Here is a 14,031-nt window from a genome sequence, read left to right as displayed (position 1 = left end):
CAAGCTGTTTCGAGGTCCCCTTTCCTCAGAAGTTTTTGACGTTTCAGACAGGTCCTCCTAGCACTCTGGGATTGAGCTCAGTGGCTATCTCCTCCTGAATACCTTCTCTGTGATGGTTGATGGGATCAGAGAGTAACTGGTAAAGCAGAGGGCAGTCCCTGTGGGAGACACAAGGAAGAGAGAAGAGAGAAGCCACAGGATTCATCTCTAGGGACTCAGCGGGAGGCTGGCACTCGGAGTCCTAAATAAAGCGGTAGGGCAGATCGTCAGATGCATAGAGAATCTCTCCTGTACAGGACAGAGGAAGCATCCAGATTAACCTAATTGTCTCTCCAAAATGAAGATGGATGCTGGGAGGGGTCAGCTAGCCTGCATCTCATCTGGAGGCCTCAGCAGACTGAGTAACCCTCACAGGAAGCAGCCCTGAAGCCCGGAGGAGGACGGTGGGAAAGCCAGCTGGGAACCGGAGGTCAGCATATGCTTCCCACTATGGACCCTGCCCCACAGAGTCCATGGCGAGTGTTCCAGGGTTGGCTGCTGTAGCCACACTGAGACTGATGTCGTCAGCAGTGCCGGCTCCATGCAGAGAGGCTCTGCAGGAAGGCTTCTGTCTCCCATCAGCTCACCTCCTGCCCAAACTTTGTATCTAATATCTGCAGCTTTGCAGGCTTTTCCAGGGAAGAGGCATCCTGCCCATCTCTCCAGACCAGTTTTCCCTACTCCAACCCCTACCCCCGCCATGGCGGTGCTGAGTCCAGCTAACAGTGGCCAGGCCCTGAGGTTGGCCATGTCTTTCTAGAGGGATGATGGCATCTCTAATGGCAGGGATACAATCTCGGTGAGAAGCTTGGAGCTGAATGTCCAGTTGATGCTTGGTAGAGCCTCGGCTCTGCCCCTTAAGTCCCTCAACCTTGCTTTCACTCTCATGGCCTACAGGCTCAGGGAGCCAGTCCAGGTGGGATTTCTCAGAAGGCCTGCCTGAGGCTCAGCTTGCATGAGCTTGCCAACAGCCATCCAATTTCTAGAGTAAGCCTAGGGCCTAGTTTTAGCCAGCGGCCCAGCAAGGAAGCTCCCAACAGCTTCCAGTCATAGCTTGCTGTTCCTCTTCTCTCAGAAGCCAACTATTGATGAATCAGTCATGGGTACAAAGGGAAGGGTGGCTTCATGTAGTACCACAAACATGAAAGGGGGTATCTCTGCCTGCTGCCTCAGAGAAGGCTCCTGCCGCACACAGTACAGCCTTTAGATTTGTAGACTCTTTCATGGATGGGTTCTAGAGACCCACTCAGCCATGCCCATAAATATTCCTGTTCACTTACAACCCAGGTAGGCCAGTTCCTCTCCTCAGGACGATCTGTGAATGCTACAGAAGCCATGTGTCTATTGTGGGGCAGGAGGTGTGGGCTGAAACCACATGGCCCTAGAGGAAAACCCTGGCAAGACCGACTCTGCTGCCTCCTGGGTGGTGGCTAGGGCTGCAGCTGGCCCTGTGCCTTTCATCTCCAGATGCCTGAGCTTCCGTCCTCACATGGTGTCCAGAAGGTTCCAAGGGCTGCCCTTGCTCCATGCTGCTGGTGGTAGTGTTGACAGCGGGGGGCTGTGCTGCTCAGAACTCTTGAAGCTTGTGGATTTCGGTTTTCACCATACCCGTGCCTGCCCTCAAACTCCTGAGCATCCTTTCAAGGGGTGTTTATTAACTGAGAATGGGAAAGAGGGTAGTCTGTGGGTGGGGGAAGGGCAATGAGGGCCTAGAGCCCTCTCTGGTGGCTCCTGGTGGGCACATTTGGGCTACTGTGTGTCTGTCAGGGTGATTGGCATCTGGCTGCTTGGAGAAATAGCTTCTTTCCGGGTCACAATGAAGATCACATGCCTGTAAAGCTCTCTGTGCCCATGAAGGGCGCTGTTTCCAGTGTTCACAGAGGTCACACATGCTTCTACAGACCCGGTAACTATTGCTGGGGTCACCTGTACCAGGACAGACTTCAAGTGTGAAGAAGGGCTCAGAAGATGCACAACCACCAGTCAAAATTAAGTTTTAAAACTCAGGTGTCCACTGCCAGAGTAGCGTCCTCCCAAGAGACCCACCTGACTGGTCCCTGCAGATACTCCCTGAGGTCCCAGCTGCTTCTGGACCAGCTGGTCCATTCCCTGCTGCATATTCCTTCAGAAGACAGAGCCGAAGGCAAGTAGTTCAGCCCCTTCCTGAATGGAAAGCCAGGACTAGATTAGGCCAAACCCCAATGGGCTCTGGGATCAGTCAATCTCCACTTTGGGATCTCAGTGGTTCCTTCCCCTATGTGTCCTGGGGAAAAGGGACAAGAGAGGGTCAGCCTCCATCCCTCCTGCATTCTCACAAGTTACCCTGAACACACACACAGAGAGATAGACAGACAGACAGACAGACAGACAGACAGACAGAGACAGAAACAGAGACAGAAAGAAAGACAGAGAGAGAGAGAGAGAGAGAGAGAGAGAGCATTCTGTTCTGTGGAGGGACTGGAGAAGCCTAGGACCTACCCTAGTAGTGGTTCTGACTCTGTGACCTGGATCAGAACCTTTCACAGTCTGGCAACCATAGACATAGGGTACTGTAGCCCAGGTGACCTCATCTGCCCCCATAATGACCCCTACAAGCTGTTCCGTGTTGTGTCCCTTAGCGCCTTTCCTCTACTCCTTATTCACACCCAGGACCAGGAGCAAAATGCCAGGAGAGACCAAAGTTAATGCATGACCGAGCACATGGATGGAAATGAGTGCTTGGTCCTCTCTCCCTCCTCTAATCCCCTTCCCGTCCGCATCCCAGGGCCTGGCTAGGGGGCAGAGCCCAGGTGTTTTTCATTAAGAGTTTTATTGCAGATTCTCAGGCTCCAGCCTAGGAAGGCTGAGAGAGGGCCTAATCCTGCGCCCCACCCCCAAGCTGAGCCCCCACACAGCAGGAGTTATGTTACCAAGCAGAAGTCTGTCCTCTCCCTGCCTTGCACCCTCTTGATAGGTCATCCAAGTCCTTTCTTTCCTACTGCAGCAGCCAGACCAGAACATCCCTTTAAGGAACAAAGCTAACGATCCCTTGCCCTCATTTAAAATTCACTGGAGACTGCCACTCTTCCCTCCTGGTTTCTTGTTTTTAAATACAGCCTCTGATTCATGGCTCTTGTCCATTCCCGTGGTGTAAATGGTACCGCCACTGTGGTCAGCTTCAAACCACTGATGTAAGTCTCTGAACACAATCGGCTCTCCTAAGTCAACAGGAGCTCAGCATCATTCTCTCTCTGCACCTCCTTTCCTGACCCCTGGTACCCCTCCAACTCCGTCCTCCACCACTTCCGTACCCCCGATACAAACTCAGTGCGCTGAATGTCTCCTAAGTGTTACTAGCACTTGCCTAGAGCACCCTGTCCTGGCTAACTTCTTCAAGAACTTGGGATTCAGTGCCTGTTCCTGTAGTCAGACTTCTCTCGCCCCATGCCGCATGCTCACGAGCTCTGCCTACAACACTGCCTTTGAACCGCTCTGTAGTTAATAATGCATGGAGGTCCTTGCCGTGGTACGATGGGCTCCGTTTCTGTTCACCCATGGGTTTTGGGCCCTGACCTTGAAGAGCCCACTGATTGTAGAGAAAGTGAGCTGTGGACACAGCCCTATGGGAAGATCTCCCTTTGAACCCAGGACCATCTCCTAGGCTTCCTTATGGAGGCTTGAGCTAACTTTTTGGCTAGCGTCGTCAGAACTTGTGCTGATAGCCCCCTTACCAGGAGGACGTGGCCACCAGGCTCTGGTGTGAACTGTGCCACTGGTATAGAGGCACAGAGATGCCAGAGGTGGGAAGAAATGAGCTTCCATCTTCCTCCTGGCTGTTTGGTTCATGCGGGGCTCCTCATCATCGTGGACCCCGATGCAACTCACAGGCCCTTCTCCAGACCACCCTTTCCCGGGCTTTGGGGGTTGGGTTAGTAACCTGAGGTTAGGCAGGGCAGCTGAATCTAGAAGAGTCCCTCCACCTGTCCAGGTAGCCTCTGTCACCAGAGTGGGTTATCGCTACCATTTATGGAAGGCTTGCAGAGAGCCCACAGTCAACTGCTCAGCAGATACAAACATTACCTTAATTTATGCCTGAGGCCTAATGATGAGCTGAGTGCTGTCTGCCCCATTTCCCAGACAAGGAAATTGAGGTTCCGAAGAGTTTATAGTCAGGCAGCAAGTGGAACGGGGTTTAAGGCCAAACCCTGCTTCGGAATTACACATTTCCCCTAACATAGAGGGCGGGTGTGTCTAAGGTCAGTGGTTTCTAGGCATGTAAGTAATACTAGCTCTCACTCGGAGAGATCTAGATCCCGGTGGGTAGCAATTATCAGGAAAGTCCATTTGCCTGTCTTTTTTCACAGTTTCAGCGGAACCTGAAGAAAGGTACCCACATTCTTGGGTTTCCCATAAGGCAGTGGGCTCTGCTCTAGGTCCTTTGCTAGTGCGGCAGAACTTACCTAGACACCCGGGTCTGCGATCTAGGCTGCTGTCTGGCACAGGTAAGGACGGGGGTTGTAAAAGCAAGGCTGATAAAGTCACCTGCAGGCACGGCTTTGCCCAGAATTCCCTCTTCCATCCCCACTGTGGGCAGCCTTGCTCAGTTTCCCCTTTCCACGAACACTTCCTTTTCCTCATCGGTAGGGTGAGGCTTAGAACATCACTCCAGCAACCCTAGAGTGTCTGGGAGACCATGAGAGACTGTGATGTCTGTGACAGCTGAGCACTGTAGGCAGAAGCCCTGCTTGGGGTGGGGTGAGCCTGGGTCACCAGCGTCATAGTGAACTATCGCTACAAGGCACATCACAGGAATACCCAAGCTCTCCTCTGAGAAGCGGTGACCAGGCTAGTGGTCAAAGCAATGAAGAGTTTCCTGGAAGGATGAGCTATTTCATGTCTGGCTTCTTCAAACTGGAAGGACCTTGTCAGTTGTACTAAAAAAAAAAACTAATGGATTCAGGGAAGTGCCACACCTGACGTTGAAGAGAGAGACGCGGAATAACCAACAAGCATTTAATATAGCCCTGGGAACCTGAGGGCACAGGCCAGTAGCTAATGAAGTCCCCCCTCCTCCAGAATAGAACACACCCACAGGCCGCATGCCTATCCTGGGTGGCTAGGCTGGACCTACACGGGCGGTCCAGGCTGCTTCTGCATTAGGAACCAAGGGGCCCAGTGTAGGCTCTGTCCCTTATCCCTTAAGCAACAGGGAGCATCAAGCATGAAGGAGGATGCTAGAATCTTCATCATCAGTTCCAGGCCTGGCCACCGGTAGACATGATCACCACATCTTGGAAGAGTCCCAGAAGATGTACTACACTCTCCAGCTGGTAGCGGGCTGAGGTGCAGATGGGGAATTGAGGGGAGCATAGCGGGGTAGATAGTCACCCCGGGGCTCTTGATACCTTTCCAGCCTTGAGCTGTCACTGGTACAATCACAACACACATCATTGACTGAGACCAAGTACCACCAATAGGGGGCCTCAGCCCTGTGGCATGCTGGGAGATAGTTCATTTGCCTGAAAAAGGATTGAAGCCGGATTTTGAGCTCATGTGACCAGTTCAGGAACCTTGCCTGAACCCCCATCTTGTCTTCCTCTGTGGACTCTAAAGAAGTGACCATATCCCCTTCATGACACCTCCAGTTGCACAGGTTTGGACTTGAAACTCACTCTTGCCTGTCCACTGGGTGTGCAGATTTCAATACAGCCGTGCAGGCAGGCAGGCAGATAGACAGGAAGGCAGGCAGGCAGGCAGACAGACAGGAAAGAAGACAGACAGGCAGACAGACAGGAAGGCAGGCAGGCAGACAGGAAGGCAGGCAGGCAGACAGACAGACGGGAAGGAAGACAGACAGACAGGAAGACAGACAGACAGACAGAAGGAAGGCAGACAGACAGACAGGCAGGTAGGCAGGAGGAAGAAGACAGGAAAGAAGATAGGCAGGCAGATGGGCAGCAGTTCCCCTTAGTGGACTCTCAAGGATGACTTTTGGCCCTCTGGAGTGGACTCTGCTTCTGGATCAGGATTTGCTCTTAGATATAAGTATTTTGACTGCTTAACACTATGCAGACATAAGTATCCAGACTGGGTAACACTGTGCAGCCACAAAGGTAACAAGGTCCTAAGATCTCCAACTGGGATAAACCCAATGCTGTCTCCGGGGGATGCTAGACTCAGATGACTCGTGCTAACTGATTTCACCCACAGACTATCTGGAAACCTATGCCAAACCTATGAGGACAGAAAGAGCTGAGGACTGACTGGCCATTAGGAGCATGGAGAAGTGTGGGGAGCAGAGTAAGTCTACATCAAACCATAGGGTAGAGACACAAAGTGTGCACATTTGTAAAAAAAAAAAAAAAATACGCAGTAGGGGCAAGTCTACTGTTCATAAAATATATGTTTATGTATATGTTTATTTTATTGAGATGGGGTTTCAGTACAAAGATAAGGCTGGCCTCAAACACAGAGTTCTGATTGCCTCTGCCTCTGAATGCTGGGACTAAAGACATGAGCCACCATTAATATGCTTTATATGGTTTTAAAAGGGAAACTTTTACATCTCCTTTCTGTTTTTTTTTTTTTCTTGGCAATGCTTAGGGTCTCATACATAAAGTAAGCACTCTACCACTGAGCTACAGGCCAAGCCCTGCTTCTCCCCTTCATCTGCCCTAACCCATAAATACAAAGTATAAAAGAAATTTAACAAAAACCGAGAGGGAATTTTAAATAAATTAAATTAAAAAAAAAGAATTACCCATTGTGGGGTATTTTTTAAGTATTTCCTTTAGGTCAAGTCCTAGAGTCTACATGGAAAAGGACTGAAGCCAGAAGCCCAGTTAACGCCCCCCTCACACCAACTAGGGCCCTAAGGCCCTGTACACCACACACCTCTGTACTCAGCTCAGCGGGACACTTGTTCCCTTTGGGGGATTTAATGGCTCAACTCCAAGAAGACATATGTGGGTCAGTGTATTACTACGTGTTGAAATCCTGGAATTTCTGTTGTTGACACGGCTTGGGGGACCATAGTATTTAAAGTGGGGAACTGCCCCTATCTTATTACCCTGTCCCCTGTCATTCCCCACACAGCCAGAGAAGGAGAGACGTGGCAAAGATGATCGGGTGTGTGGATAGCTAGCTGGGTAGTTTACACAGAGGACTGTGTCCTGGTTTGTCACTCACTGGATTTGCCAGGGCAGTAGGCAACAGAACCGAAGGAACCCTGGACTTACGCCAAAACCACTCAGCCCACTGATAGGTCCTTCCTGACAGGTTTCACAAGCCATTCACAGATCCTTCTCTCTGGTCCTCATATCCTGAATCCCCAAACCCCCTGACACTGCAACAGTGGGACTTCCTGAAGACCAAGGCTCTCGTGCTAATCCTTCCAGTATCTTAGTGTTTGAGAACCCAGGATCCAAGGGGAAGAAAGGGGCTAGTGAGGAAAGGGAGCTCCAAATGCGAAAAGTTAGATTTCCTGGGGGTGGGGGGTGGAGGGAGGTGGGGAGAACAGCAAAAAGAAACACGAAGGCTGCAGTGATCGCTCAGTGGGCAAAGTCTTGCCTTGCAAGCTTGAGGACCCAAGTGGATTCTCAGTATACAGCCTTCTACAGTCCCAGACGGCAGGACACAGGCTAGAGATTGTTGGAGCAAGCTGGCTAGCAATACTAGACAAATCAGTGAGTTTTTGGTTCAAGTGAGAGACCCTGAGTCAAAATCCAAGTTGGAATACACAACACACACACATATATATATATGTACGTGTGTGTGTGTGTATGTATGTATATATACACCTCTGGCCTCCACATACGTGTACACAGATACCTATGCACACATCTAGACTCACACACATTTGAGTATTCATATATAATGTATGCACACAATACCACACATGAACGTGCACACACACGCACAGAAACATGAATAGTAAAAAAGTGTAACGAGATTCCTCACTTCATCATCAATTAAACAAATTTGAATGAAAAGACACGTGGTGCCATCTCCACCCCACACAAAAGCAGATGGGGCCATTTGATAAGGTGTGGTGCTCAACCAGAGACTCTTGCTGCAGTCTGGGCACAGCGACAGCTGTTTCAGAAGACAGGTGTGAAGAACACCCCCTTCCACCCATCCGGGACCCCTGGCTGGAAGGACTCCTCAAGTGTGTGAGGTTGTGGTAGTTCAGGAAGCTGTGTGCGGTACTGCCCAAGGAGAGCAGCCTCGGCCTGCTGATGATCCGGCGTCTGCCAAGAGAAAGAACTGGGATGGCGGCGGTCTATCTGCATCACAGAGGGTACTCCACAGTCATTACGAGAACAGGGCGGGGCCCTACGCAGGTGCTGGCATGCTAAAGGAAACCACACAGATCTCCCGTGTAGAGAGCTGGCCGTTTTGTGCAAGTTTTAAAAGCATAGGCTTACCCTCGCAGGAACATGCATGGAAAAAACACTCTGGAAATGTACCCTGAAACCCCATTAAAGGAAGTTGCCTTTGGCCTGAACCCACAGGTGGGGAGGCAGAGTTCGCTTGCTATTTGTACTTTCTCGCTCTGTTTGGACTTCTAGTCACGTGCCCACAAGTATTTTTAACTTTTCAAATGTCATCATGAAGTATCTAGAAGGTAGGGCTGAGATAAGGTTAGCCCCGTCGTCTCCCTCCATTCCTCTTCCTCCCTCCCTTCCCTCCTCCTTCTCTTCTTCTCCCCGACCCCTTTTCATACTTCTGATCAAACCTAAGGTCTGGTGCGTGCTAGACAAGCTCTGAACTCCATGCCTGCCTTCCTTCCCACTCCTTTCTTCTTTTCTTTTTTTTTCTTTTTGGGTTTTCGAGACAGGGTTTCGCTGTAGTTTTAGAGCCTGTCCTGGAACTAGCTCTTGTAGACCAGGCTGGCCTCGAACTCACAGAGATCCGCCTGCCTCTGCCTCCCAAGTGCTGGGATTAAAGGCGTGCGCCACCACCGCCCGGCCCTCTTTTCTTTCTTTCCTTCCTTCTTTCTTTCTTTCCTTCTGTCTTGTTCTTCCTTCCTCCCCTCCCCCATTTCTAAACAGGCTGAGTTACCCAGGCTGACTTTAAATTTGCAGTTTCTTTTGTCTCCCCTTTTGGAATAACTGGGATGATAGGCCTGTGACATCATGCTCGGCTAGTTTTATCTTTTACACTTTTCTAAATTAAAAAAAAAAAAAACTCAAAAAAAAATCAATGTGTTTTAATGTTTTGCAACAGCCACCTCCCTTCTCTGCCCTGGAGATAAAGTCCACACACTCTCAAACTGGTGTCATGGGTCGTTCCCTGCCTACCTTTTCTCCAGTTCCCACTCCCTGGACTCCTGGCTGCAAACCTAGCCGATGCCATTGACTTCCTAAGAAGTGGGGCATTGTTGACTCGGGACCTTTGCCCTGCTGTGCTGCTCCATATTCCCTCCCAGATGCCCCCTGCGCCCTGCCAGCTCCTCTTTCCACAGCTGACTCGGGGTACAGATCACACTTGCCCCCAGGGACAGAATCACCCTGCCTGGTTCCTAGTGCCTTTCCCACTACCACCGTGCTCTGCCTGTGACAGCATGGCTTCCCACTGACTGGCCTCTCTCAGTCCGTTATAAAACCAGCCTGGAGAGCAAGGTCAATCCAAGCACCCAGCCTGGCATGGAGGAGGCTTTGCCAGTCTGGATTGGCAGAACTAGCTGGTGACTGAACACTAAATGAAGAGCTGACACCGGCCCCTCTGCAAGGTGGCACTCGTTTTCGCTGCCCTAGACACAACCAGCGCCGAGGTAGTCTGCAAGGGCAGACAAAGCAGCCGGCAGCAGGCTGCCTGCTCAGTTCCAAAGTGGCTTTGATTTCCTCCTCTGCGGGTGCCAAGTCCCTGAATAAATATTTTCCTGGAGTGGAGGAATGGCTTAGCTCTCAGCCTTAAGTGCTGGGAACAGCGTCTGGGGAAGGCAGGTTCCAGGAAGCACAGAAAGAGCTGGGGCCAGGTCGCTGCTGAGGGAGGAGGGGTCACCGGTACTGCCCTCTGTGTGGTGTCCACCACCCCACAGCTGAGAAAGGAGTCCACTCCCAGACCCCATCAGACCCAGACAAGAAACTGGCTTGCTTTGCATGCAACCATGGCTAGCTTTGCCCTGGGCCTCTCCATCCATAAATTAGACTCCTCTGGGACTCTGAAGAAAACACTGGGCATGTGGGCTTCCCTGATTCTACTGAAAAGGCTATGGTGGAGCTTAAGGAAGCTAATCAGAGTCTCAGAAGCCCTTTGATAAGTTACTTTCCTACAGCGGAATCAATACCTAAGCGCATGACTGATGGTTTATTTGTGTAGACCTTCACCCTTGTAATCACCACCCTCACCAAACCAGAGAATATTTCCTGCATCCTAGAAGGCTCCTTTGTGTCCTGCCTAGTCAACATCACACCCTTGGCCAGAGGGCCAGACTGGTTTCTGTTATAGGTAAACTAGCCTCTGACAGCTGGACTATGCAAGCTAGGTTCCTCGGCTTCCGGCTTCAAGCAGTTCGTAAGCTGCCTGTGCCGAGAGTGCCTTGGTACTTTGGTTTCTTGGTTATTGCCAAATAGTATTCCTGTGTATGAATATGCCACCAGCTACTTTTCTCCGCTCCTGCCGAGAGATATTTACTTCCGTGTCTAGTGTATGACGGCTGCAAATGCTAGGAGCATTCTCGTGCACATCTTTTGACGGACACCTGCTCTTGTTTTACTGGAGCCACAGAGAGACAAATGCCTTCAGTAATTGCTGTCATGCAGGTCTCCCAATACTCATGTGAATTGGCACTCCATGCAACAGCCTGGAAGCACGCCAATATCCCCCCCCCCAACACCATTGTGTCTTCTATTTCTATATGGGTAGACGGGGATAGCTTATGTTACTCATTCATGTCTAAAAGTTGTTGGATTTTCCGAGCAGGATAGCATCCTAGCTAGATATGGCGAACCCCCAAAGCCTGCAAGAGTTTGCTGGCTCAGACCATTGCACAGCGATCCTCTGCCTTCAAGGAACTCCCAGGGCAGCAGACATCTTAGCAAGGGAGGTGTAAAAGGAAGAGTGGCCAGGAGGTAGTGGGGACATTTATGTGCCTCTCCCAACTTGAAGTTGAGCGGCCACTGAATAAAAACAGCTGAGGACCTGATGGGGCAATTCCATCATAAGAGTGTGCACAGCCAAGGGTAAGCACACAGGTAAGGGGAAGTTATGGTGTTGGGTAATAAGGGAGGGGGAAGGGAGAAAGCCAGAAGGCATTGCCACAGCCAGGTGGTGATGGAAGAGCCTGAAACTCTGCAGCCAAAGTATTTTCTAAGCCCCTCTAGGCCCCTGGCTCAGGACCACTTCCCACCTCCAGGGACCAGAATCTCACCCTCAGAGAAGCCCATCATGCTTCAGGAGCCAAGCTGGACAAGAGGAACATAGGCAGCTTGACAGGCACAGGGGGGATGGGATACCTCTAAAGTGGCCATGATTTCTGGGGCTCTGCAGCCTGTTTGCCTACATGTGTGTCCTGTCCTACCAGGTGTTGTTCTGGGACCAACCACCGTCAGTGCCTAGACCAGCAGAGGGCTTGAGATTGCTCACCTCTAAGGCTACTGTCCCCTCTCCCCTCGTGACCTCTCCTCACTGAGACCATTAGTTCAGAAGGCTTATCTCACCCCTTTGCCTTTGGGCTCCCTTCAGGCTCCCAAGGGAGAGCCAGATCCTCCAGGAACAGGCTTCAAAAATCCCGATAGTTCTGCCTCTGTGTCTCAACCCAGGCCCTCCATCCGTGCTCCCCCAGCCATCTGCAAGGCCTTCTCTTTCCACAGCTGTCACTAGACTGCAGTCTCGCCCTTCCTGCACTCGCTTCAGCTTTCCAGTCAGCGCGAGCATCTGGATCCCTGTCTTCGGCTGAGGTGGGCCTTCTTCCTGGAGGGCCTCTTCTCTGTGTCAGAGGCCACTTAACACTTTGCTCCTCCAGACTCGGTCCAAGGGCCGCCTGGGTGAGAGCTCCAATGACCCTTACGCTGAGCTGAACCAACGTCCCCATGCTTCCAATCGCCACTAGCCTCCACAGAACTCTGCATTGGCCACCGCTTTGTCCTTCTTTGTCTCTGCCGTCTCTGGCATCACTGAGAGCACAACAGAGGTCCCGGATCTTCATTCTGAATATGACAGGACGTTCAGAGTAAAACCCCAGAGGCAAGCAAGGCCCAGGCTGCAATTCCAACAGAAACCAGCTGCAAATTAAGAACATGATATAGCCGAACCCTGCTCAGAAAGTTACTCACAAGAACCCTCGAAGGGGAATTCCATGACTCTGACTTCCTACGTGGAACACTAGCACACTCATTCCAGTGGCAGGAGCTGGGGACCAAGGGACAGAAATGTGCCCTGTGGCTCCCTACAGAGAAGAAGCGGGCAATGGCACACAGGACAGCGAGCTCGAGTGAGGTGGGGACAGACAGTCCACCCACATCTTAGCTTCTTTCTGGAGGTCTTGGGTAAAATATAAACTAATAAAATTAATGGATAGCTCAGAGGCCAAGTCCATCACTGTTTTTGCTACCCAGCCCAGGGGCTGGGGAAGAACCAGCATTCTTGCTTTCGGTGTTTAAAGAACAAATGAATGAGCTCAGGGAATGTTTTTCTGGACAGTGACTAAAGCTAGGGTCTTGCTTAGGCCAGATAGGCAAGTGTGCTACCACTGAACTACGCATCACCAGCCCTCTTTACGCTTAAACTTTTTTAATTAAAATGTTCAATTTCTGAAGAAAACTATGATGACTCTGTCCAACTAGCGGCCTGGACGCTGCTCCACAGGGTACTGAAGGAAAACAGTCCTTATCAGCATCACCCAGCTGCAAACCCTGTGACCTCCAACAGCAACCTGCCTGTAGAATATACTGGTATAGTGGTGGCACAAGTGTCATGGGAGGAGCCAACCATTTTTTTTTTATCAGACTTAAGGCTCACTCCATGAGATGGAACCCATGCCTGACACGGCTAAAACAGCCAAGAAACTGAAACTAGAGGGGTTGTGGGTTCTGGGAGAAAACCTATCGCTATTATTCTGCTAAAGAACATAGCCATAAAATGACTCCTAATGACATACAGATATATATCCCACAGGTCAGGGCATCACCCGCCGTCATCAAAGAAGCGGCTTCTTGCGGTGGATGGTAACGAAGACAGACCTGCAACTGGACAATCTGTAGAGTTGGAGACTTTGGAGCACCCAGTCCTAAATGGGATATCTTTACTAAACCCCTCCCCCCAAGGTCAGAGGCTCTACTTAGAAGAAATGGAAAGAACCTAAGAGTCAGAGGTGGTGGATGACTCTGAGGAAATGGCATCTTCCAGACGCGACGGGGCGCATGCACATAGGAACTCGGAGACTGACCGCCCACACAAGACCTACACAAGTTCAAACCACACACAATCACACGGGGACAAAGGGAAGTGGACACAAAGTTCCACCCCTTACCAAAACGCTATTAGGAAGCTATTTGCGATGGATACCTGATGGGAAAACGAAAATAAATGTTCTCTAACGGCATGGCGGTGTACTGGTATATCGACCATACATACCAAAGCGGCCCCGGACCCATGTTTTTTTCTCTGTTTTTACTTATCTACTTACTTTTTTTTTCCTTGTTGGGATGTTTTGTTGCTTGTTTTGAGTTTTTGTTTCTTGGGAGAGAGAAGTTGGTTGAGGAGGGATGTGGGAAGGAGTTGTGGAGAACAGAATCAAAACACACTATATAACTTTTTAAATAGGAAAAATGCTTTTTATTTAGCTGGGGAGGGTGCTCGTGTGTACATGCAAAGGCCGGAAGGTAATGTGCAGCTGTCTGCTCGTTCTCTCTCTTCAGGTGGCTCTGAGGATCGAACTCAAGTTGTCAGCGTTAGTGGCAAGCACTTTTTTTACCGCCTGAGCCATCTTGCTGGCCCTTCTCTATTTGCTTTTCATTTTGAGACAGGGCCTCTGTCATTTGCCCAGGCTGACCTTGAACTCACTCTGCA

The sequence above is a fragment of the Alexandromys fortis genome, unplaced genomic scaffold, assembly GCF_014885135.2.
Source record: "Alexandromys fortis isolate MF-2015 unplaced genomic scaffold, M_Fortis_MF-2015_v1.1 scaffold_30, whole genome shotgun sequence".
NCBI classification, from domain to species: domain Eukaryota; kingdom Metazoa; phylum Chordata; class Mammalia; order Rodentia; family Cricetidae; genus Alexandromys; species Alexandromys fortis.
The sequence above is the reverse complement of the archived record's forward strand: the minus strand, read 5'-3'. Positions refer to the sequence as shown.